Source organism: Alligator mississippiensis, chromosome 14 (assembly GCF_030867095.1).
Source record: "Alligator mississippiensis isolate rAllMis1 chromosome 14, rAllMis1, whole genome shotgun sequence".
NCBI classification, from domain to species: domain Eukaryota; kingdom Metazoa; phylum Chordata; order Crocodylia; family Alligatoridae; genus Alligator; species Alligator mississippiensis.
The window spans coordinates 18,723,367-18,747,897 of record NC_081837.1 but is presented as its reverse complement, the minus strand read 5'-3'; the positions used below and the strand labels follow the sequence as shown (position 1 = coordinate 18,747,897).

Below are 24,531 nucleotides of genomic sequence, written 5' to 3'. Positions count from 1 at the left end.
ATACTCTCTCCATGGACCCTTGTCTAATGAGTACAAGCCACAAGTGTCCTCTGCTGGGGGGGTACACATTCATGAGGCTTTCATAATCCACCAGTCCCATGGCAATCCCAGAGGTCGGCCAAGAGCACCCTTCTGCAAATACGGAGTATGTCAAATTTGCTTGGCAAATATGTGTCAGAGGTTGTTCTCTGCCATTTTTCCTCAACTCTAGAACTCTTCCTTTTGAGGTCTGCCAGAGCCCAAGCCTGGACATGTTTTGGAAGCACTAGAAGACCTTTGCATTTGGTCAGGCATTTAGCAAGCAAAGCCATGCTGAGATACTCTTTAGTGGGTTTCTGTTTTATATTCCCCTTTTAAGTTGTTTTGTGTTCTTGCTCTTTTTTTTCTTGTCAGTTTCCTATTTTGTTCTCTTACTGTGAGTTGCCTTGAACCTTTATTGGGACAGGTAGCATATATATTGCATGCATAAATAAATAATAAATAAGTCTGCATAGTAATGAGTGCACAACAACTTCATCACCACAGCCAGAATGCCTGAACTTACAGTAGGTTCTTAAAATTATTGCAGTTTGTCCTTTCAACGTATACCCTCATTTTCTATACCTTGGTAGATTTCTTGACTCTTCCATGGTTGAAATGAAATTTTGGTTCACCTGGTACCTCTTCTCAGTATATCAAGCACCCTTTCCTTCCAAACAAATGCAGCAAAACTGTGTTGTAGATCCACATTAAAGTAAGAGAAGCATCAACCTATATGAGTTGGAAGGGTGATGGTGATGAAGAATTAGTTCTACCACAAACCTGCACTCTGGCTTGGTGGCAGCTGAGAAGCAGGGCTAGCCACTTGTCAGTTGTGGCTGCATTTGTCTTTATTAAAGTGGTTATGAACCAGTGTCTGGTTCTTCAGTGTAGCTGAATAGGAGTGGCACTTTAACCAGCCCATGAGTCAGCTGCCTCTTAAATCTGGCTGAAACCTTGGAATTGATCCCTCCTCTTCCCCAGTTAATGAGAAAAGCCTGTATTTCATAATTATAGTCTCTTTTTGTAATCAACCAGCTTTCGAAGGCAGATGGTAAAATTTACTGTGACTCCTGTTCTTTTCCCATACCCAAAGTTTTAGTCCTGGGAAGAGAGGAACACCACAGTATCAGTGTCATGCAAGTGACACACTTCCCTTTCAGCCGGGGCTGGAGCTGTAATGAGTGACTCATGAGCAAGTCATCTCTGATCTCCATCATAACAATGGCACTATCTGAAGTGGAGTCCTCAAGGAGGTTGAGGAGGCCCCAGGGGCTCTCTAGTGCTCTCTTCTGCCACCCTAAAAGCTGTTGCTCATTTTCAGTAGTTCTTAGATCTAAATGTGTGTGGGCTGGGGTTAGTTTTTCCAGCCAGGTGGGACATCCAGGTTTAAGACTGTATTGCAGGAAAAGCAACCAGGCTTTCCAAGTAAATGCAGAGCCTATGCACAGGGAAACAAGTTGTAAGTGAGAAGCACAGAGTAATTTGATTTTAGGTGTGAGCCAGCAAATAAGCACAAAGAGAAGGAAGGCTTTATCAATACAATGACAGCCATGGTAACAAAAGCAAAAGGTATTTGCCCTTGAGAAAGGGAGAAGATTGAGGTGAGTTTGAGAGTCTTGCTTCATGGAATATCATTTTAATGGTCTCCTGCTATTCTCCCCAGGCTCACTTTACCCATTGACTTGGCTGCAGTGCAAGGGAATCATGTATCCAGGTAGATTCATCCCTAAAATTTCCCTGACCTTTAATGTGAAGGTACTTGCTATATAGGTGGTTTGAGCCTGAAAGAAGGCCCTGCACTCCTTTATTGCTCTTTTAGTTCAGTGTTCTTTAGCACAGTTCTGTTCCTTTTTAATGGATGCTAAAGGCTTTGGGTTCAGAACCTGTAACTTGTTCATATTATAATAAAAGTAAAAAATATGCCCTGCCATGAATATGGTATCGTGGCCCTGACGGTTCGGTTTGAAATAGTGTTCAAGAAGAGACTGTGTCATCCTCAGGTTTTAATTATTCCAGGTAAGATCACTATCTGAGCGATCTTGGGATCTACACTTAGCTCATTCAGGTACCACTGTTTTCACTTGCAAGGAGAGGTGCAACACTGAGGCTTAATTGGGGCACTTAGGCTTAGTTGCTTCAGGCAGAATGAAGAGTTCATTGAACTCCCTGTGGGCACTGCCCATTTTAGTGCTTCTGAGCTTGAGGGAAAAAATGTAAGTGATTAATTGCAACATGGCCAGACAAGGTTCCTTGGGTGAATTTGATATCTTTTATTAGACCAACCCAGATAGTTGGAGAATAGTTATTAAGCAAGCTTTCGAGTTCAAAAACCCTTCGTCAGGCTAAGGAAGTTTTAGCAGTTGGTGTGTGCTCTTCCTGGATGGAATGAAAAGTAAAGAAGCCAGGGGCTGGGCTGGGGAGTCAGGTGCCAGGCAGATTATAGTTTGGCTTCTTTCTTTTTCATGTTGTACAGTTTCCATTTCAGACGGCTGAATTCGATATCTTCCATGTTGCAGGGGTGTAACATGGGCACTTATAAAATCAAATTGCTGAACAAGGGCAGTGGAGTCATCTATACAGGTCACTAGGTGTTAAACAGGTAATCCCTCTTTGGTCGTTACTTATAAGCAGGGATCCTGGTTTTCCCTGATAAAAAATCACAAAGTCTCTGCTAAAACCCCCAAAATCCATGATTAAAATTAAAGGTGCCCCCACAGCCCCTGCTCCCCCAGCCTTGCCAGCGGGGGCCCCCAGCTGTCAGGGGTATGGGCCTGGGTCCGCAGCACCCTGCCCCCCCCTGCTGCGGGCCCAGGTGAAGTGGCTCTCCGCTGCTGCATGCACTCCCAGGGGGTAGTGGGGACTGACACGCCCCCCCCCCCCCAGATCTGTACTTGGGGCAGGCACAGGCTGAGGCTGCTGCCCAGTCAGGTGGGGTTTGGGGCCCGGGGCTGCAGTGCGCAGCTGCAGGGCCCCAGCGGGGAGCAGGACGGGGCCGTGGGTAGCTTGTCCAGGGGAAGTTAAGAGGGAGGGCCAGTTCCCCACTGCCGTGCACACTCCTGGGGCTCAGGGGAGACCCATGCCCCCTAGATCTGTACCCAGGGCAGGTGCACGCTGCGGGGTCAAGCTTCTGCCCGCTTCCCTTCCCCAGGGCCTCTGGAGCCGGTGCCCACGACCCGGTGCAGCTGGGGATAGCAGGGCTGCATGGGGGTTCCTTGCCACTGTCAGCTGCCATTGCCGCCCCCCCCCCCCCCGCACTACCCTGACACAGCAGCTGCGCACACAGGAGTTGTATCGCCAGGGCGAGGGGGGGGCAGTGTACAAGGCTGGGCGAGGAGGTTTTCCACACAGCTCCTCCACTCCCTGCCACACCGGGTCATGGCGGGAGAAGCGGTGCGGCAGGGAACAGTAGGTCCCCTGCTCACCACTGTTCCCCAGCCCTGCCTAGCTCCCTCCCTACAGGGGCCTGAATTCCCCTCTTTCCCCCTGCACTTACCTGCTGGAGCTGCTCTGCAGGCTGCCTGAGGCCACACGCATGTCTATACATGTGATGCCCACTGTCTTTCCACCTTCTTCCCGCTCCCTCCCAGCTCCCTGCAGGCTGGAAGTCTTCCAGCCTGCAGGGAGCTCATTGCAAAATGGCAAAATCTGTGGGTTTCTCTGGTAAAATGAGAAATCTGCGTTTGCTTCTGGTAAAAGGCATAATCCACAGTTTACTCCATTTTTTGTGGAAAATGGAAAACCCAGATCTCTGCTTATAAGTGAGGAGGGGCAAGCTAGTTTTAAAACATCATCCATTCCCTGAGGGCTATTGTAGCAAAATCATGGTACAATTGCTCTATCTAGGAATCTGTGTGCAGCTGATGCCAGATTTCAAATACTTATGAGGAAAAGTTTCGTGGGGAAAAGCCTCTTACAAAATTCAGTACTGGAAGAACAACCTAATGAATTTTCTTTCCCCCTTCCCTGTCAAGTTTGCAAAGCAGATCTTGCTGTCTTCACTCCCTGTTTATCTACAGTGCAAAGGAGCAGAGATGGTTTTTCTCACCTAGCTGGTGAGAACTGCAAATACTAAGGAACTCTTTAGAGGCAAGATTGCTTTGAAGTCAGAATGGGAATTTAGTAAATAAACTACTTTTCCTTTAGCTTTCTGCAGTTCAGGGGACCTATCCTCTTCAATCACACTTCTTGAAATACTTTTCCCTTCCTTAGCTACTTGTAACACCTTTATCCAGTCCTAGAACTGGGTAAAGATTAGAGAGGAAAAATCCTCTGCTTTTATTTTATATTGTTTGTACATTTGATAACATGTGGATAGTGTCAGTTTCTCTGTAGTGCACACCTTTAATTAACTTTGTCAGGATGAAGAACAACAACATCTTCCTTGTGCCTTTTGGCTGAACAGAACTTCTTATATTAGCCTTTTTTTTTTAATCCACATAAAATGCACAGGGGTGTATATGCTGGCAGTTTTTCTGTCACAATTGTGCTTTACTTTTCTAGCTGCATTTTACTTCCATCATCACAATGATCTTTAGCTGGAGAGAGACTATAGATATTAGAGCCTTAGATAACATCCATCAAATCCTGCTGGGCCCAATAATAGCGCAAGGGAGTTTTTTTTTTATGTTTGGATGTTGTATTTATGCAAAATGATATTGTCACTTGTGTGTTTGACCTGGTACATCAAGTGGCACTGGGGTTTTTCAGAGACCTTCAAGGGAGAGATTTGGGCATTCACTGAATTTCAGTGAGTTAAGTGCATAACTCATAGGCCCCTTAGAGAATCCCAGGCTTTGTCCAGCTGTGGCAAGAGCTCAGAATCTTAAATTCTCCTTTAATGGCTTGAAAGAGTGAATGGCATGGAAACAATCCCTTCATCAACATGTGGGTGTTTGAATGATGAAGGGCTAGTTTGGCCCAGCCGTTTAATGCCATCTGTATGTTCCATATCTTATGTTTTAACCCCCTTACAACACCTTCTTCATATAAAACAGTGTCTTGAAATTGAGAGGTTTGGGATTCTATACAGCTAGATGTTGGCTCAGAGAGCTGCTTATGGCAGTTTGGAGTCCTAGGGTGCTGAAGTCCCATAAGGTTACTTTTCCATGAGGAAAATCAGAGTTGCAGAATCGGTCCATAAAAAATCCAGGCTTGCCCTGTATGTGTGACATCTGCTCGCTGCTGCCTTCCGCAGGCTTCCTGGCTGTCCTGGGGGTAGGTGGATTGATGACTTCAGTCATGACATGCAGTGAGTTTATATGAATTAGTGACTGGAGAAAATCAATGCTTGTATTTTTAATAAGGTTATGTGAACTGTTGGAACAGAGATGGAGATTTGGGATGAATAGTCCATCCTTTACAAGACACTTCCACTGGGCTCAGTTATGCAGTAGATCCGTCCATCAGCTGGGATTCTAAAGGAACCTGTTTCCGCCCCTGGGCCATCATTAGTACTTTTGATTAAAGCTGGTGGACAACAGCTTGAAAAATCCCTCAGTAGATGATCCTTTAAGTATATTTCCTAGGGATACATGTAAGATCCCTTATGTCTGATAAACTCTAAATGTAATTCCAGCAGGAAGCAAAGAAGGTAAATTTCTTCAAGTTTTTATGTTGGAAAGCAGGGGGACATAAAACTGTCACTGATTTTTGGCAGCTTGGGAGTACCAGGTTTGATGGACTCTGTTTGTGGTGATCATTTCCCACTATTCTATGTCCCACAGCTGTTTGTCATTTGTGTACATATCAAACCATACAACTACTGACTTGCCCAGAATTTCCTGCAATCAGTAATAAATCAGGGCAGGTGGTGAAAAGCCAACTTTTTTTGCTCTTTCCAGCCAGAGAAGAGAAGGTTCTTACTGCTCTTCTTGTGCTCTTTTTAGAGGCAGTAGAACTTAGGTGTTTGGCTTTTACGGGGGCAAGGCTGGTAGCTGGGACTCCCCCTAGATGTTTAGGGGACCTGTCAACTGAATGATCTCTTTCAAGATGTGTGTGGTTTTTTTTCCCATTCTGCCCTGAATTAATACCAGGCTTTCACATGATGTTTCCTTGGATACACAGTGCCCTTTCGAGGCAGCTGGTCCTGTCCTTTGAAGCATAAGGAGAAGACCTTTTTTCCTATGTTTGATTACAAGGCTGCATGTGGAGTAGCCCAAGAAGATATTTGCTTGTGGTCTTTTCAGTTTCACTGAGAGGGGACAATTTTTTTAGCAGGAATTAATAAGGCTTTGCCTGTCCTCCCTCCTGAATCCAGCACCTTGACCAGAAGAAACCACTGTGGTAAATTAACCTTCAGCTGTCATGAATGACCATATCTGTTTCTAAAGCATTTACACTACAGTTCTGCATTAAATTAAGTGAAAATGGGAAAAGTATCAAAGGCAATGATTGTCCCGTTTTTCTGGGTTAACCGCTTCAACCAGGCTGGGGAATCTTAATAAATCATCTCACCTACCATCCAGCAGAACAAACCTAGAATAGCCTACCTGATCCCAAGGAGGGTTAAGTGGAGCGGGTGTTACCTGTCATAGGTATCCTCCAAAAATTCAACAAGGCAGCAACACAAAACTGATTGACACATTCATTCCTGGCAGCCCTCTCTGGTTTTTGGGGTGTATTCATAGGAAGAGTGTTGATTTGAGGAGCAAGGTCAGGGAGGGGTGCAGAAGGCATCTAGTGTATGTATGTATTTATTTATTTATTCTGTCATTAGTTGGACTTTGTACATCCTTATCTTTTAACAATGACCAGGGTGAGAATTTATCCATTTCCAAGGGCAGAAGGGTTGTCTATATAACATTTAACCTCATTACAGTCTTTTATTAAAGGCATCAGTTAACCTGACTAGATATATTTTACCAGCCTCCTGTGATGGGGTCCACAGGGATTTTGTCTGTATCTGCTATAGATTAATATATTCATTTCTTTCCTATTCAGAAAGTCCAGCTCATCACTGCTTTCCCCAATGTGAAATTAAATTGGTTGTGTTGCTGTGAAGCTGATCACCAAGTGCTATATAAAAAAATACACCAAATAAGTTTCATCTTTGGGTAAACACCAATATTTACTAACAAGCTCCTTCTCTTTGATCTTGGGCTTTCACTAGGTGAAAGCAGGCCTGACTGGAAATTTTAAACAAAGAGTAGCTATCCAAGTACAAACAGCCTCTATCCCTGCAGGATATTCTCTCTCATGTACAAAGGTGTACCCAGCTGGCTAGAGCCCTTTTTTCTTAACTCATTCATGTTTTCTTGGGAACAAAAAAGTCTTCCTCTTCTTTTGATGAGATGTGAGAATGCAAAGCAGCTGCCATTTCGCATAAGCATAATGTTTAGCTTACGGCAAGAAATCCTCATTTCTAGTGTGTATTGGGTTTTTCTTTCCGGGGAGATGGTAAATATTTCTTCAAGAGAAGGCAAGAGGGGTATAGGATGGAAACCTCCTCTTTAATGATACATACATCCAGCATGATGGGTTTTTATTGTCTCTAATCAGCTGCCTCTCTGCCACATGGTACATCATTCAAGTTGGTTGCTGCATAGAGTAATAACTCCATCTGCAGTCTGCTGATTGCTGGGTAATTGAGCAAAGACTGGGATGTGCATTCCTACCAATCCAAATCTTCCTTATTTTTCTGTTGTCTGGCTCTAAATTACAGTGACCTTGTTAGCAGCAGACATTTGCCCTTACAGTAATATTTTGTTATGAAGGAGTCATGCGGCATTTAGACTTAAGTGTTCAGGTGCCACACTACTAATATAGAAATCCATAAGAAGGAATGCATGTAGATGTGTGCAAATATACCCTTAAGCTGGGCATCCTAAAACTTCACATTTTTGTTATTCTTTAAAATGTAATAGCCCATTTGACTTAGAAGGCACTGCCTTTTGAATAGGTTTACATTGTGGCCTTTCAGCCTTTGTAGTAATCCTTTTTCCCCCTCTCCCCTCAGACTAAGATGGGCAACATCTGGCTTTTCTTTTTGATTTATTCAGAAGCTGCTCTGTAGCGCTTATTAGGGTAGCTTCTCAGCTTTGCAGACCTGAATTAACTGGAACTCTCAACAGTTGTCTGAAGCGGAGAAAGAAATGACTCTGTTCACAGTCATGTGAGGTCCAGAGTACCTGGTGCTTGTCCAGTGTCCTCCATGAAACTGAAGAGAACCCAGGTCCTTTCCCAAACCTGTTGCTTGATCGCAAGACAACTCTTTTCTTTCTCTTTACTGCCCACCCCCTTGGTTCAGAACCAATGTGAGGATAAGTATGGAATTCGGAGAGTCGCCAGCTTAGAAGTATAGACTCTTTCTGGTCATTTTCAATCTCATGGCTTCCTTTGTTATACTAATAGCTTTGTGTCAGCTTGGTTTAGGAAAGGCATCTCAACTACATTTGCCTTATTTTCCTGAGACAGTATCTTCATTTTTAAAAAACCTCAGTTTTAATGCTCTAGTGTGCAGGGTTATGTCACCTGAATTCAGTATAATTGTGCTACTTCCAGAGATGGCAGATCTTACTGGGTCTGTTAGTATTGTTAATGAGAGAGGCTGGCACTTAATGGAGGAGCAAAAGGTAACTGGGCTCACCTGGCTCTGACTATTGGAGTATCTTCAAACACTTGTAATAAAGCTCCTGGTTTCAGTGTCATAAAATCTACTTATTACTGTTAATGGTGATCCTAGTTCATATGTTCCTAAGGAACTGTTCCTTGGTGTGCACAAGATGCTGGTACTGAAGTTTGTTCTTGCATTTTGAAACCCTGTTGTAGATGGGCTAATCACCAGCCTTTTCAGTAGTCCTGCATGCAAAATGGTCTCTGGGTTGTCTCCATGGCTATTAGAAAGTAAACCACAAGATGGCAGTCTTTTAAAGTAGAACATGAACTCCATTTGGATGAGAGAAGATCTTATTCTATAATTACTTCTCTTGGGGTTCAGGACATAGAGATGTTTGACTTTTTTCAGGAATTGGAAAGGTAGCAGGAAAGCACAGTATAAAATGCATCCTGGCCCATATCAACCTTCTCGCTTTTAAACCCAACAGTATTTTTCTGTCCTGATATTGGTCATGTTGCTACCATTGGTAACTTTTAATCTTCAGAGCAGTCTCTGTAGACAACTTCCCTAGATTCCATGCGTCTTGGGCTCAGTTGGCCTCACTCTTTTTGATTGGTGCCTTCAGGATGTAGTATTGCATGTTAGTCTTGCACATTTCTCCTCTTCAGGCTGTAGTAACACTTGGTACCATTCTCCTAAGTGTGGCTCTGGCAGTGTGACTGAGCACCACATGGCAGGGTTCCACATTTGCATCTAGGCTTCCCATGGGGTTAGGTTACTAGAAGAAAAATGTTACATTCTAGGCCCTGCAAACCTAGGTTCTTGGCTTAGAGCCAAGTTCGTTTTTTAATACACCACCATCAGGCCAAGCTAGACTGTCAGTAATATATGTGAAACCTTGTCCTCAGGTTATACAGTTAGTGACTCCTCTGCCAGCCCATTATCTTCAGTCACCTTCTTTTCTGTCCTTGTTATTCCATTGTTTGAAGCAGGTGTTGATTCCCAAGAAGGGTGGAAATCCAGACTGGACTCTGACTTGTGTTGGACCAGATGAGCTAAAAGGAATAGAATGTCTGTAATCAGCTCTAACTTCTATCCCAGGGAAAATCCTCGAATAATTAATCAAGGAATATGTATGCAATAGGCTTGCAGAAGGTGGGATTCTGAACGACAGCCAGCATAGCTTCGTCGCCACGCTGGCTCGAGAGAGTCCAGAGAAGGGCCACCCATATGATCAGAAACTTGCATGCCAAGCCATATGAGGTAAGGCTGAGGAGGGACCTGGGACTCTTCAGCCTGAAGAAGAGAAGGCTGAGAGGGGACTTGGTAGCAGCTTACTGCTACATCAGGGGTGTATATCAAGGGCTCGGTGAACAACTGTTTACCAGGGCACCCTTGGGGAAAGCCAGGAGTAATGGCCACAAACTCCTGGAAGACTGTTTCAGGCTCAACATTAGGAAAAACTTCCTACCACAGCCATGGTAGGAAGCCTGTGGAATAAGCTGCCTCCAGAGGTGGTGCAGTCACCTACCCTGAAGATCTTCAAGAGGAGAGTGGACAGTGACCTTGCTGGGGTTATTTGACCCCACTTGTCTTTCCTGCTTGGTTCAGTGAGACTGGACCCAATGATCTTCCGAGGTCCCTTCCAGCCCCTTCCAGTGTATGAATCAGAGCAGATGCGCAGTGAGTGTGTTAATGACAGGGTTCTTTTGTTAGTTTCTATTCACCAGTAAATATCCAGCTCATTTTGTTACAGAATACATGCATGACAAGCACTGAAATGTTCAGTGGCTGTAACAGCACCAAGATAACAACAGCCAAGTGAGTGTGCAGGAAGGAAGGAAGCTTATATTGCAGGCCTTCTGAAATAGGGATGGTCTTTTGATTTTGTGCTTGTTTGTGCAGGGCCTAACACAATAGCATTTTTGTCCATGAGTAGGGCTCCTGAGCTGTACAGTAATACAAATACTAAATTGTCTTGGCTGGAGGTTGATGCAGACAGCTTGGCTGATGGGAGAAAACTGGCTGGGATTAGACACTATGCAGTTGGGACACCATTTTCCTCCTATGCAAAAGCACCCTCTTGGTTTCTAATCTCTTTCCTTTGCCAGTACCTTTATGATCAAAGAATTCAGGAGTTGTGCTGATATGCTGAAACTCCTGTATTCTCTTGAGCATAAAGAGCAATTATAAAACCAAATGGTTTCGCAGAATATTACTTTTGCTGGGGTGATGCCGTTGTCCTGATTCTTGGCAGAGAAGAAGCGTCTTTGCTTGTGACGGTGAGCGGAAGCTGCTGGGAGGGGCTGCAACTGAGGGGACTCTCAGCCCGGGCAGCTGCTAACTCTGGGTCCTGGCAGCTGCAGACACTGGGTCCTGGCAACACATCTGGTGCTGGAACCCAGTTGGCTCTCGACAGCTGCAGGGTCTGGCTGCAGTCTCCCAGCCCCAGGAGTGTGTGAACCCTTGGGGCTGGGAGATGGCAACTGCCACTGTCGCCCAGCCTCCAGGATTTAATGCATCCCCCAAGGCTGAGAGATGATGGCAGCCATGATCTCTCAGCCCTGGGGTTTTCATGCACCCCCAAGGCTGGGAGCCCCTCAGCTTATGGGGCCCCCAGCCACAGGAGTTTGTTTCTTGCTGATGCAGGAGGAGCCTAGAATCAGGCAATAAAGTGTGATGAGATCTAATATGCAGTTCAACAATCGTGTCTCCTGCTATGCATGTGTGGCATAGCAGGAGGCGTGATTGTATGGATTACATATTGGATCCCCATTGTGCCTTTACCTGCACTTGTAGAGGGGCCCTGAGTCTGGGCATTCTTGAGAACTGGATCAAAGAAGCTTTAGTTGGTGGGACTGTTTTCCTACAACAAAATGAAAGGGTAATTGTTGCACAGGTAGGCATACCTGTGATATATTTAATCTGGATAAAACAAGGAATTGTGAACATATGGCCTTGTGAGCTAGTGAACAGAGCATCTGTCTGGCCCAGCTGGGCTTGAAATGTTTGCTGCCCCCTGCCAGGATATCTTTTCTGCTGTCGTCAATCCATCATTAACCTTATTCAGTAGATTAAAGCTATGACAGTTGTAGCTGCCTGTTTGGCAATCACACCTATGTTTTGCTGTGGGACCTAACCCTCAGCATGCTATTTGGACACTTTATTCCATTTAATACCTTATACAAGTTCCCCTTTCACCACAGAGTTTCTCCTGACAAACTATATGAGTAAGCTGAAATAGTACAAGCTAATTAGCAAACTTACCAAGCTATAGTATAGAACACGTAATTAGACTCATTTTGTTGTGCCTAGATCTTCTTCTGGCATTAATGGTGTGTACTGAGAAGAAAGTGCATCCAGGTCTGACAGCTGTGTAGGTGCTTTGAGCTGGTAAACCCATCAGGTTGATTTAATTGATCCGGTCTAGCAGCCTAGAGCTTATATCACTCCTAGATCAAGTTACAAACCCATTTAAGATGGGCTGTTACCACTCTGGTCCTTTTCTCTTTCCAGCTATAACCTTTACTTCCTTTTGGTGACCTCCTGGGGAGGTGGAACTCAGTAGTGTCCGTTTGATCAGTTCAGTTAGTTGATCTCTTTAGGGCAAGAGAGGGATGGTTTTTACCTCTCCTCCCCTCCCCTTCTCCACCCCGTCTACTGGATGGTACAGTTTGTGCAAGCACTGAAGATATTCTTGTGTAGTAGGCTAGATTCTATCCATAAAATAATAGGTTATAAGCTGGTGATATGCTCTTATCCCCCCATACTGATGCTCCAGAGATTTGATTCCTATTGACTAGTTATTAAATATTAAAGGTAAGAAATAGAACACTTTGTAAGAAAACAGTAATGGCTACGGAGTCCCAGGAAGACCTAAAGTAAGTGGCTTTGCTCATGTTCTGACCTGTTTCTCATAGCAAAGAGCAGAGGGACCTTTTCTTGCTCCTGCTGTACTTGAAAACAGCCTGGCATTTGGGGTCTGTTTTGAATAAGCCACCTATTCCTAAAGGATGACACTCCAGGATCAGAGAACGTGCTGGGATTGGCAAAGAGTTGCAATGAGGAGTGCCTCTGTTAAGAGGTTTAAACTGAGCAGCAAGCAGATATGAGTCAGGCAGGTCATCTAGTCACAGGGGTATGCTGTGAAGCACTCGGGTGCAATGGACAGAATGGGGGGTATATATTCTGAATTGATTTAAATTTTAACAAATGAGGGTTAATTTTGTATTAAACAGGAATTTAATCCCATACATTTACACAGTGTTTCTTATCCCACTGGATTAAGCCCTGTATTGGAATGCACAAGATATGGATGCAAATTCCAGCTCTGCCACTGACTTGCTTTGGGAATCTGTCAAGTCATGTGGCCTTCCCTTCCCCTGTTTTCCCGATATATTAAACAGGGATGATGATTCTGATCACCTTTATGAAACTGATTATGGGGGGCTGGTATGATTTTTGCAGAAGAAGCTGACTCCCATCTCCTGGGTGGCTTCGTGCTATCAGTCTTCCCTGCAGCTAGCTTTTTGTGCCATGTAAGAGCTGCCTTTGTCAGGCAGAGTTTGGGATTCTGCCTATCCACCCATCTCTTCTTCCAAACTGGGGATTTGTAGGAAAATTTTGCATTGGAATGTGCTGCTTGACAGAGGCTGAGATTTGCAGTTGGTTCTCTAATGCCAGTGCTTCTGTGCCTGGTGTGCCTCTTGGGCTGTTTGTTTTGATGCTTCTTGGCTATGCCTGAGCAGTGTATTATTAATTCCTGCCTCCAGACCACTCTGGATTCTCTTCCTCCTTCCAGCTTGTCTACTGCAAGATGCCTAAGATTGGAGTTCCCAAGCTGCTCCAGCCTGGGATGAATATCCTCACACTACCCTTCCTGAAAGGGTTGGTTGCAGTTGCTGGTGTGAAAAGTGAACGATGATGTCCCTTGTGATGGACACTGGCTCCATTGTCATTTTTTTCTTGGCAGCATGGAGCATGATCTCATCTTACCTCATATTGGGCTTTGCAGCAAGGGAGAGTTATACCATGGGATTTGGGATAGAATAAGGAGGTGACTCTTTATGGGCAGCTCTTCCTAAGTGTTGAAGAGCCTACGTGGACAAAGCCACAAATCTCCATCATAGGTGATGGCATCAACCAGGTGATACTGAATGGAGGAGGATGCATATGGTGGGAAGGGCTTTGAAGCCCACAACTTATGTTTGATACAGTAGAGAGTGGGGAAGCCACTGGAAAAGAGACTGGCATGGTCAAAGCAGTAAGCTTGGAAGACTCTCTTCTCAGAATACCCAAGAATCTGAGAAACCAGCCATATGGTTGTATTGCAGGGCAAATAAACTGGAGTTTAAACTACTGGTTCTCTACCTGGGTACCACAAGATGCTTATGCTACAGGGTGGCACACAATATTAGAAAGGTTAGGTGTGCAAATATATACACAAGATTCACAAGATAAACCCAAAGATTTCCTGTAGGATTTCATAGTGTCCAACACATTCTGTTCTGCTCTGGTCCTTCTGAGTTGTTTGCAACAGAAGAATTGCTAAACTATTTTTCTGTTGTCAAAAAGTGAGTGAAAGTGAAGAGCTGGTATTTTCTGAGGGGTGCCTCGATTCATAGATTGTAGAGTCAGAAGGGAACACAATGGATCATCGTGTCTGACCCCCTCCCCCTGGCAGGAAAGAGGACCGAGGTCAGATGACCCCAGCCAGGTGACTATCTAGCCTCCTCTTGAAGACCTCCAAGCTAGGTGATAGCACCACCTCTCTTGGAAACCCATTCCAGATCCTGGCCACCCTTACTGTGAAAAATTTCTTCCTAATATCTGACCTAAATCCACTCTCAACTAGTTTACATCCGTTATTCCTAGTCACTCCCTGGGGCACCTTAGTAAACAGCGCTTCCCCTATTCCCCATTGACCTCCCCTAATAAATTTATAGGCAGCCACAAGATCTCCCCTCAGCCGTCTCTTGTGAAGGCTAGAGATTCAGCTCTCTCAACCTCCTCCCGTAGGTTCTATCGCGAAGGCCACTAATCATGCGAGTGGCCCTCCTCTGGACCCTCTCCAGATTCCCCACGTCCCTCTTGAAGTGTGGCGCCCAAAAGTGGACACAGTACTCCAACTGCGGCCTGACCAGTGCCGCATAGAGGGGGAGCATCACTTCCTTTGTTCTATTAGTCATGCACCTGCTAATGCACAACAAGGTGCGTTTGGCCTTGTTGATGGCCTCATTACACTGCTGGCTCATGTTCATTTTGGAGTCAATTATGACTCCAAGATCCCTCTCTGCCTCCAAGCTGCTGAGAAGGACACTCCCCAACCTATAGGTGTGCTGGGGGTTCTTCCTTCCCATGTGGAGTACCTTACATTTATCTTTATTAAATTGCATCCTATTTCTCTCTGCCCATTGATCCAACCTGTCCAGGTCAGCCTGAATCTGCTCCCTGCCCTCCGGTGTACTAACTTTGCCCCATAACTTGGTATCATCAGTGAACTTGGAGAGGGTGCTCTCCACGCCCTCGTCCAAATCGCTGATGAAGATGTTGAATAATATCGGTCCGAGGACCGAACCCTGCGGGACCCCACTGCCCATCTCCCTCCAGGCCGAGACGGAACTATCCACCACCACTCTCTGGGTGCGGTCCCTAAGACAGTTGGCCACCCACCTGACCGTGTAGGTGTCCACTCCACAGTCCACTGGCTTCCCAATGAGGATAGGGTGCAAAACTGTGTTGAAGGCCTTCCTAACGTCCAGGAAGATGACATCAGCCTCGGCTCCCGTGTCCAGGCAGTGTGTGACCTGGTCATAGAAGGCTACAAGGTTTGTCAGGCAGGATCTACCTGTGACAAACCTGTGCTGGTTTCCTGCACAAATGTGTTCTTTGATTATTTTCTCTAGCATTTTCCCAGGAATAGAGGTAAGACTGACTGGTCTAAAGGTACCTGGCTCATCCCTTCTCCCTTTCTTGAAAATGGACACCACATTGGCCCTTCTCCAGTCCTCAGAGACCTGGCCAGAGCACCACAAGTGCTGGAACAGCTGTGCCAGCGGCTCAGCTACGACACTGGCCAATCCTTTCAGCAGGTGTGGATGGAGGTCATCCAGGCCTGCTGACTTGTACCCATCCAGCTCCTCCAGGAGCTCCTTAACTATTTCAGAACTAACCGTAGGCGGACTGGTGCCATGTGGACATCCGTCAACGATCGAGGTGGGGGAATTGGCTTGGTCGGTACATAGAAATACTGAAGTGAAGAACTCATTGAAGAGCTCTGCTTTTTTCCTCGTGTCAACCACCAACTGTCCTGATTTGTCCTGCAGTGGCCCTATGTTGGTCTGAGCTTTCCTTTTGCCCGCTATATACCTGAAGAAGGACTTTTTATTGTCCTTGATTGTTGAAGCCAGCCTGAGCTCAAGCCCCGCCTTGGCCTGTCTAACTGATTCCCTGCAATAGCGTGCCAGGAAGATCTATTCCTCCTTGGTGGCTGCTCCCTGCTTCCATTGCCTATACTACTCTTTCTTTGCCCCCAGACTCTCCTGAAGTTCCCTGTTCAGCCAAGGGGGCTTTTTTGCCCCCTTACCTCCCTTCCTACGTAATGGGATAGACTCCTTTTGAGCCCCAAGGATCACTCCCTTGAGATACCTCCAGCCCTCCTGGACCCCCATTTGCTCTATGTTCTTGAGTTGTATCCCCTCACTAACTAGCCTTCTAAGCTCGCTAAAATTAGCCCTTCTGAAGTCCAACACCTTAGCCCCACTAGTTACTTTACCCATCCTTCGCTGGATAGTGAACTCGACCAAGTGATGGTCACTATCTCCCAGGCTACCATGAACTCGCCTGTTCCCCATGAGATCATCCCCTGTTGCTAAGACCAGGTCAAGCAAGGCACTACCCCTGGTGGGACTAGACACCACCTGGGTTAGGTGGAGGTCCTGCACACAGTGTAAGAACCTCCATGAGCGGCTTGTTTTGGCTGTCTGCTCCTCCCAGCAGATATCTGGGTAGTTTAGATCTCCCATGACCACCGCCTCCCTCGCCTGCATGGCGTCTGCTAGCTGCCTGGAGAATACATCGTCTAGTTCTTGATCCTGACGAGGAGGCCTGTAGTAGACCCTCGCAACCAAGTCCTTTTCCCCGGCCCCCCCTGGATCCTGACCCGCAATGCCTCAGTGTTCCCCTCCTCCACCCCCGCCTTAATGGTGGAAGACGTATACTGCTCCTTAACATAGAGTGGCTATGTTAAGGAGCCCTTCTTAACATAGAAAGGCTACCCCCCTACCTTTTTTCCCCACTCTGTCACGCCTATACAACCCATACCCCTCAATGTCTACCGCCCAGTTGTGTGTAGAATCCCACCATGTCTCGGTTAGTCCAATTAGGTCATACTGGGTGCTAACAAGCAAGAGTGCGAGCTCCTCCTGCTTGTTCCCCATACTCCTGGCGTTTGTATAAAGATATTTTAGTCCCCCAAAGGGGCTCTTGGTGCCCCTGTGTCTTGATGGCATGTGTTCCCTTTATTACTTACCTGATGTGGTCTGGTGCCTTGTTTATGGCTTACCAACCCCTTAATACTTACCTGGTGCGATCTGGCATCTTGTTTGTGCTTTACCAACCCTGGGCTCTCTTCGACCACCGGTTCCCCGACCCCCGTCGAGCCTAGTTCAAAGCTCTTCGGAGGAGATCAGCCAGCCTGCGGGCGAACAGATACTTACCTCTGGGAGAGAGATGAAGATCATTTCCCAGGAAGCCTCCTCCCTGGAAGTTCTGGTTATGGCTGTAGAATCCAAAGCTCTCCTGAAGACACCAATTCTGGAGCCACTGGTTGACTTCCGTGTTGCGGGCACCCTGGCGTCTCCAGCTGCTGCCAACTGGAAGGATGGAAGAAAATACAACCTGTGCTCCAGTCTTCTTGAGGTTGTCTCCCAGTTCATGGAAGTCCTTCATGATGCGGTCAGGGCTGGTCCTAGCCGCACTGTTGGTTCCCACATGGACGAGGACCATGGAGTAGTAGTCAGAGGGCTTAATGAGAACAGGAATCGCCTCAGTGATGTCCCTGATCTTAGCTCCAGGCATGCAGGAGACTTCTCTCACAATAGGATCTGGTCGACAGATCGGCCTCTCCATGCCTCTCAGGATCGAGTCACCCACCACAATCACTCGGTGTTTCTTCTTCTGCCTGGGCAGCGATCCCCCAGCCTGCCCAGTAGGGGCTACAGGGATCACCACCTCTGCAGGAAAATGCTCCTCCTCTGTCTCCTCCACGGTTGTCAGAGCCCTGTATCTGTTCCCCACACGCAATGGGGAAGCAGACACCAGGCCCTGCCGCCTGGATCCAGAGGTGGCTGTCCTCCACTCCCCTGCTGCAGACTCCTTGTGTGGAGTTTCACCTGTGGGCATCTGGAGCTGTAAGGAATGGAAATACCCGTCAATCACGGCCTCATCATCCCTGATCCCCCTTAGCCTGCTCACTGCCTCCTGGAGTTCCCTCACTTGCTCCTCCAAGGCCCCAAGGTGGGCACATGAGGGACAGGCGAGGGGGCTCCCCCCCTTCCCTGATGGCAGGGTCACCACCAGGCCACCCCTGCAGACAGGGGGGCAGGGCTCAGTCTGAGCAGACACCTCAGAGGAACCACGGGTGGGCAGCGCCACCTGAGCTGCAGCTGCCTCCTGTGCTCTTACCTTAGCTGCTCTTACCTTAGCTGCTCAGCTTCAAGTCATCATCGCTCTTGCTAGGTGCTCCTACTTGTTGCTTACTCTTTGGGGGCCGCCTCACGCGAACGCCTGCGCAAACGCAGGTGCGCCCTGTTCACCGCCTGGCTCAGCAAAGAGGGACCCAGGGACTTCCCCTCCGGATCCTCTGCAGCTGCGCCAGCTCCTGCCCCACTTACCTTTGGGGGGTCAGCTGCTGCTGCCCCCACGGTTGCTTCTCAGCCTCCGCCGCCTCAGGTACGTTGCAGGGGACACACGTGTGCTGAGAGTCCGCACATGTGCCCAGTCAGCCTCCTCCCCCTCCTACTGCACCCAACTGCAGTCTAAACAGGATAAGAACCACTGATTTAAATAGTTGCAGTGGGGGCTAGGAATCATAGGAAACGTCACAGTTCCTAGCTTGGCTGCATTTTTTACCTCCTTGTGCCCTTTAAGGTTTCCCCACTAGCCATCTCCTCTCTTGGGCTGAATCCTGCCATTCTCTCCCTGCTGACTGGGGCTTTGGGTTGCATTGCCTCAGTAGGTCTGCCTTCAGCTCAGCCTCTGTAATAATGCTCTCTAAAGCAGTGACTGGGTTAACCAAGACCAGGCAGCTGTCACAATGCCATGCAATAGTTGTTCAGAACAAAATAATTTCAAAGAAAACACAAGTGCATGCTTAACTTAGCTTACCTTCCATAGAGTGACCCCAGCAGGTTTAAAGTGTTTCAAGTCTACACTGGCTGGTGTTACGCCTGTCAGTTCTTGGATGGAGTGTGTCAGTTTTACACGACTCTCTGCAAGAACCGTTTCTTATCCTACTCTAGGATTACAACTTCTGTCAACCCCGCAAAGATGCGTAACATTTATAGCATTAAGACAATCGTCTGTGCATATTTCATGATTCCATAGCATCTGTTTCAGCAGACACCTCATTTATAAAGGTTAACCGCCGGATTCATCCATCATAAGCCTGTCGTCTTCCGATTACTGAGCAATAATTTAACACCTGCTCCCAGTATCCAGCTCATTTCCAAGCTATGCTCATTCTAGGTTGTCTAATACCCATCAGAAGGCTGCAACCCTTGAGTAGGTTTTACCGTATGTCTGGCCTGTGTGTTTTGGAACAGAATGGTCCTCTCTAGCTGTTTGCTAGAGCAGACACTTGTTGCAGTGTATTCCCTTTTTTTCAGCTTGTGAGTTTTCTCCCCGATGTGACCATCTATGCTGTTGCCTAGAGTTTACATTTTTGTGTTTAGTGTTTGGTTAGAGCAGGGGTGGGCAATTATTTGGGCTGGAGAGCCACTTTGGAAGTTTTGGTGAGCTGTTGTGAGCCAGCGCAGCAGGGGGATAATGCTAGCACAGGTGGAGTAGGGGGACAGGCAGGTGAGTGATCCTTTCTGGCCCAGGCCCATCCACCTGGCACCGGGTTGGGGTGCCCAGGCAGAGTGGCTAGGTCCAGCAGCAGTGACAATGAGAGTGGCATTGGCAGCTGAGGGAGCTGCTGCTGGCAGCACTGCCAGGAAGCTGAGGCTGGCTGCTGAGCCACCATAGCCCCACTGTGCACCCAGGAGCCACAGAACCAGCTTCATGTGCCATGGCCTGTCCTGTCCCTTGTACCTGGGCTGGGTGCTGAGGGACCTGCCATGGGTCAGACAAAATCCCTTGGTGGGCCAGATCCAGCCCTCAGGCCTTGTTTTGTCCACCCATGAGTTAGAGCCAATATACCAGGGTCGGGTAATTATTTCAGCAGGAGGGCCACTTAACGAGGTTTGGTGATCTGTCGAGGGCCGCATGGGTAGTCCCGCCCCTTGACAGTTGCCCCGCCCCTGGTCACCATATTGGGACAAGAAATCCCACCCCCTAATCACTGACCTTTGCCACCAGAAGTCTGTCCCCTTGCCCCCCATAAATTCTCCTTTTGGGAGGGGAGGGTTACCAACTTAGAACCAGAAAAAAAAAATCTGCTAAAAGTCAAACATCTATTATAACATATTTTAATTTTATTACAAAAAATATTTTTTCATGTGGGGGCGAGGAATGCAGCCTGCCCGGCCCGCCTCTATTGTGGGGGCTCTGTGCTGCGCGCCTGCAACCCCCACACTCGCACAGCACTGGGGGAAGACCTGCGCTGGAGCTTCCCCGCCCCTTGCCCTGCAGGTCCCGGGACTCCGCCAGGAGTGGAGGGCGTCCCACCCCTGCTTCCCAGCAGAGTCCTGGAACTTGCACGGCAGGTGATGGGGAAGGCTGCCAGCTCCAGCCCGGGTCTTCCCCCAGTGCCGCATGAGTGCCAGGAGCTGCATGTGTGCTGCATGGAGCCCCTGTGATAGAGGCGGGCAGGGCAGACTGCACTCCTCACCCCCACCCGCAGCGCTGGCCAAAGCCGCATGCTGCTGGGTGCCAGCGCCTACGTGGAGCACAAGCACCCTGAGCACCCCCACCTGCTGCTGCTGCCCCGAGGGGGGGCTGTGCATCATGTAGGTGGTCCCCACAGCCCCCCCACCCTCCCTAGCCAAGCCTGCATTCCCACCGCACCCCTGGGCGCAGGCTGTGCACTGCCGCCAGCCCTAGCTCCATGCTATATGCCTGCACCCAGCTGCAACTCCTCCTGCCTCCACCTCTACCCTACATACTGCCTGGAGTGAGGGGGACACTGGGGGAGCCTGTGTGGGCCGGGAGCGATCCGCGGCCCTTTTTGCACACATGGGCTGTGGCCGGCAGCCTGGGCACGCGGGGTTGGAGAGAACGCACGGCGATGGGGTACACGCACGCTAGAATCAGTCACCGACGCGTAATGGTTGATTGAAAAGATTGTTTACTTACACCAGAGATGGTAGTGGTGTAGGCTGGACAGGTCTCCAGGCACAGCTCCCGCTTAGATCCTCGCTAGAGGACCACGACAAATTCAGTTGCTCCCACGGAGTTGGTTAGGCTCCGCAGGTCCGGTTCGGTTAGGTTCGAAAGACAAAGGGTTCCCCGGAGTTACTTAGGCTCCGTGGGTCCGAAATTTACCTGGAAGGGATACGTCTGGGATTGCAGTCGGCGACGGGGAGAGGCTAGAAGCTCCGTAGGTTCGGTTCTAATGCCTGCTTAGGGGAGGCGCGCCGGGTCCATAAGGGTCCGCAGCGCTTGGAGATCTTCACACCGAGTCTCTCTCTCTCTGACTCTACATCCGACTCTCTGACTCCCCCTCCTCCGGCTTGGGCGGAAACTACCCAAGCCTTTTGTACGGCTAGCAAGCCAATCGCTAGCCGCCACTTGTGCCTATATTAGGAATTGGCCAATAATATGGCGCGAATCCTAATACAAATGGCGGGAACTCCTTTGCAGCGTGTATCACTCAAATGCAAAAGAAATGCACCCTGCAAAGAAGCTGTAATTTGGCGGGAAATCCCCTGTTGCACCAGAGTTCTCTCCCGCAGCAGAGAACTCTATTGTGCAAAGAAAGCTACAGATCCGGCGGGAAAATAATTTAGCGGTGCTGAAGCGCACACAAACAAAAAACTACAACTTTGGGTTGTGACAAAGCCAAGCAGATATCCCCCAGGGTGGCTGCAGCAGTGGCAGCAGCCCCTCCTGGAAGCTGCCGCTGGCTGGGCCAGGCCCTTCCGCCCACGAGGGTGGGAGCAAGGGTATGTTGTGGGGGGGGGGGGGGGGGTGTATACAAGGGTGCCTCACTCCCACCTGTGTAGGCTGAAGGGCTAGGCAGGGTACAGTTCATTGGTGGCTGCCCATAGGCTGGAGGAAAGTCCCTGGTGGGCTGGATCCAGCCCACAGGCCATATTTTGCCCACCTCTGCTGTATATTGTGGGTGAGCAAAATGGGAGATCCGGTTGGTAGCTGGACTCCATTTCCCAGCAGCTCTTGCCCACACTGAGCTGGCCAGTGTCCATGGAGACCCCACGAGGGGCTGTGATGGCCCCGTGCTCACAGGGTTTCCATGGAGACTGGCCCGAGCAGCACTGGCAGGGCACGCGGCTGTGAAGGGAGCTGCATCTGGGGCTGGGATCTTGTGCAAGCAGCAGATCTTGGCTCTGCCCTGGCTTTGGCCTTGCGCTGTCACCACTGTAAGATCCCAGCCCTGGCCCCAAAGCAGCTCCCCACCCAGTTGCATATCTTGTCAGCAGCACTCGGGCTGGTCTTCATGGAGACCCTGGAAGCAGGGCCCCGTCACTCCTGGGGTTCCCGCGGAGGCTGGCCAGAGTGGCATGGGCAGGGGCTGCTGGAAAATGGAATCCCCCGTGGGCCTGATCCGGCCCATGAGGCAGACTTTGGCCACCCCTGCTATATATACCAGCAAGCCTGCCTACGAGACAGTGGTCATCTCTGCCACTGAATGGCACCAGGAAGTCTCTGCAGAGGAAATTACCAAGTGCCTTGTTTGAGAAGTGGCAGACAAACCTTGATAGGGCGTGGAGGACATTTGCCTGAGTAACCCAGAGAGAGAAAGATGGGGAACTGTCTCTCTGGGCAAGGAGGGGGTAAAAAGACTGCTAAACGGTCTGCCATGAGACTCCTTGGAGAAGACCCATCTGGGAATTCTCACTCTGCCTGTAGTGCTCAGAGCCACCCTGCCTAGGAGCCGCTGTCGCTGCTGGAATCCACGTGCGCGGCCTAGACAGATTCTCTGCATCCTGCCAAGAGCTGTGCCTCAATCTGACTTCCAGAGTAAATCTCACTTCCCGTCTGACTGCCAAGGTGGCCGTGTTCCTGAATGGGAGATGAGGAGGGGGAAGCGATGTTTCAGTTTGACAGAAGGTGGCATTTTTCAGCTCCGCCTGGTAGGAATGGGAAATGCTTAAAAATAGTTTAAAGAAGGCAGGCTGGTAAAACTTAGCACACATCCCCCCTCTTCCCCTCCCCCCCACACTCTACCTCATACAAAAAAATTATCTCATTGTCACTAAAAGGTTAAACTACAGGATGAGGGTTTTTATTCATTTGTTTGGTTTTTTTAACCATTTTAAAATGGGGAGCACTCTTCCAGCCTAGATTGAGGACCAGTCATTTACTCTCCCAAGGGCTGTAGACGTTACGATGCAGCAGCCCGGGAAAGCGACTGTAAGTTAGAGGATGGATGCGTTGCCCAAGGGCCCAGAAGGGAATTCTTTGTCAGTGGTAAAATTAGAAAATGGCACTTATTAGCGTCCAGTTCAGACCAGGAATAGCGTCACCAGGAAGGGAACAGTAATTGGTCTTTTTAAAATTGATACGTGTTACTAGCCTAAAATGGATAGAGGGCAGTCTGACCTTAATCTAAGCTATCTGGCCACTCAGGACGCATATGCTGTTTACTCAATTCCACATCAAGGTTTTTTCCCCTTATTTAACATGGTGGGAGGGATCTTGGAATAGAGTATGAGGTGGCAGGGTGCAGACAGCGGCTAGAGCCGTAACTGCTGCCTGCCCCTGCATTAGCTTCTGCACCCTGTGCAGCCTCAGGCCCCTGCCCCCTGGCTCCTTCCTCCAGCAGGCTCTATTCCTGCTGCAGTCTGGGGTACGAAGCACAGCCCAGCGTTGCCCCACAGCAGTGGCATGGAGCTGGCACTGCTGCTACAGGACTGAGCTGGGCCTCTGTTTCAGGCTGCAGCTGGGACAGACTTGTTAGCACAGAGCAATGGTAAACAGGAGAGGGGCGGAGAAGCTGTGGGGGGGAGCCAGGGAATTGAGGTTGTGGGAGGGCCAGGCACAAAGTGTAGGGTGAGTTGCTGGGAGGGATTACAAGGGCAGGGGCAGCCCCTGCTGCTCACCCTACAACCTGCCCTCTGACTGCCTCTTCCACTGCCTGCCCTATTACCACAGCTTTCTCTACTGCAGTGATGGTGGGGACAAACAATCCTTTAATAATTAGATTCTACACATAGAAAACGATAGCAGAATTTCAATGTATACAATCTAACTATTGGAAAGTTTTCTTAAATTTGGGGTCATCTTGGATTTGGGTAAATACAGTAATATTTTTAACCGTTGTACAGGAAGCAAAGTTAAGGTACCCCATTGCTGTGGAAAAGGGTGTAACTAGTATGAGCAGCAGAGCCTGTCACAACTCTCAGTACAATGTGTAGGTGCCAATTCAATAGTCATGTTAATAGTGTGGGTCTTATGTTTGAGGGTCCTTATGATTGCTCTCCTGTTTTACCCATCACCCAAGTGCAGAGTTAACGAGCATCATTGTAACTCTGCACTTAATAACATATACAGGTCAGTCTCATCATAAGTGCATTTAACTTGTGTGAATTCAACTATACGTGGGGTGGGAGGGG

At 48.4% G+C, this 24,531-nt stretch overlaps 1 pseudogene; it reads left to right on the top strand.

Moving 5' to 3' along the window:
* Positions 1 to 24,531, top strand: part of LOC132244900 (AP-2 complex subunit beta-like) — an 81,450-nt pseudogene that overhangs the window by 13,323 nt on the left and 43,596 nt on the right.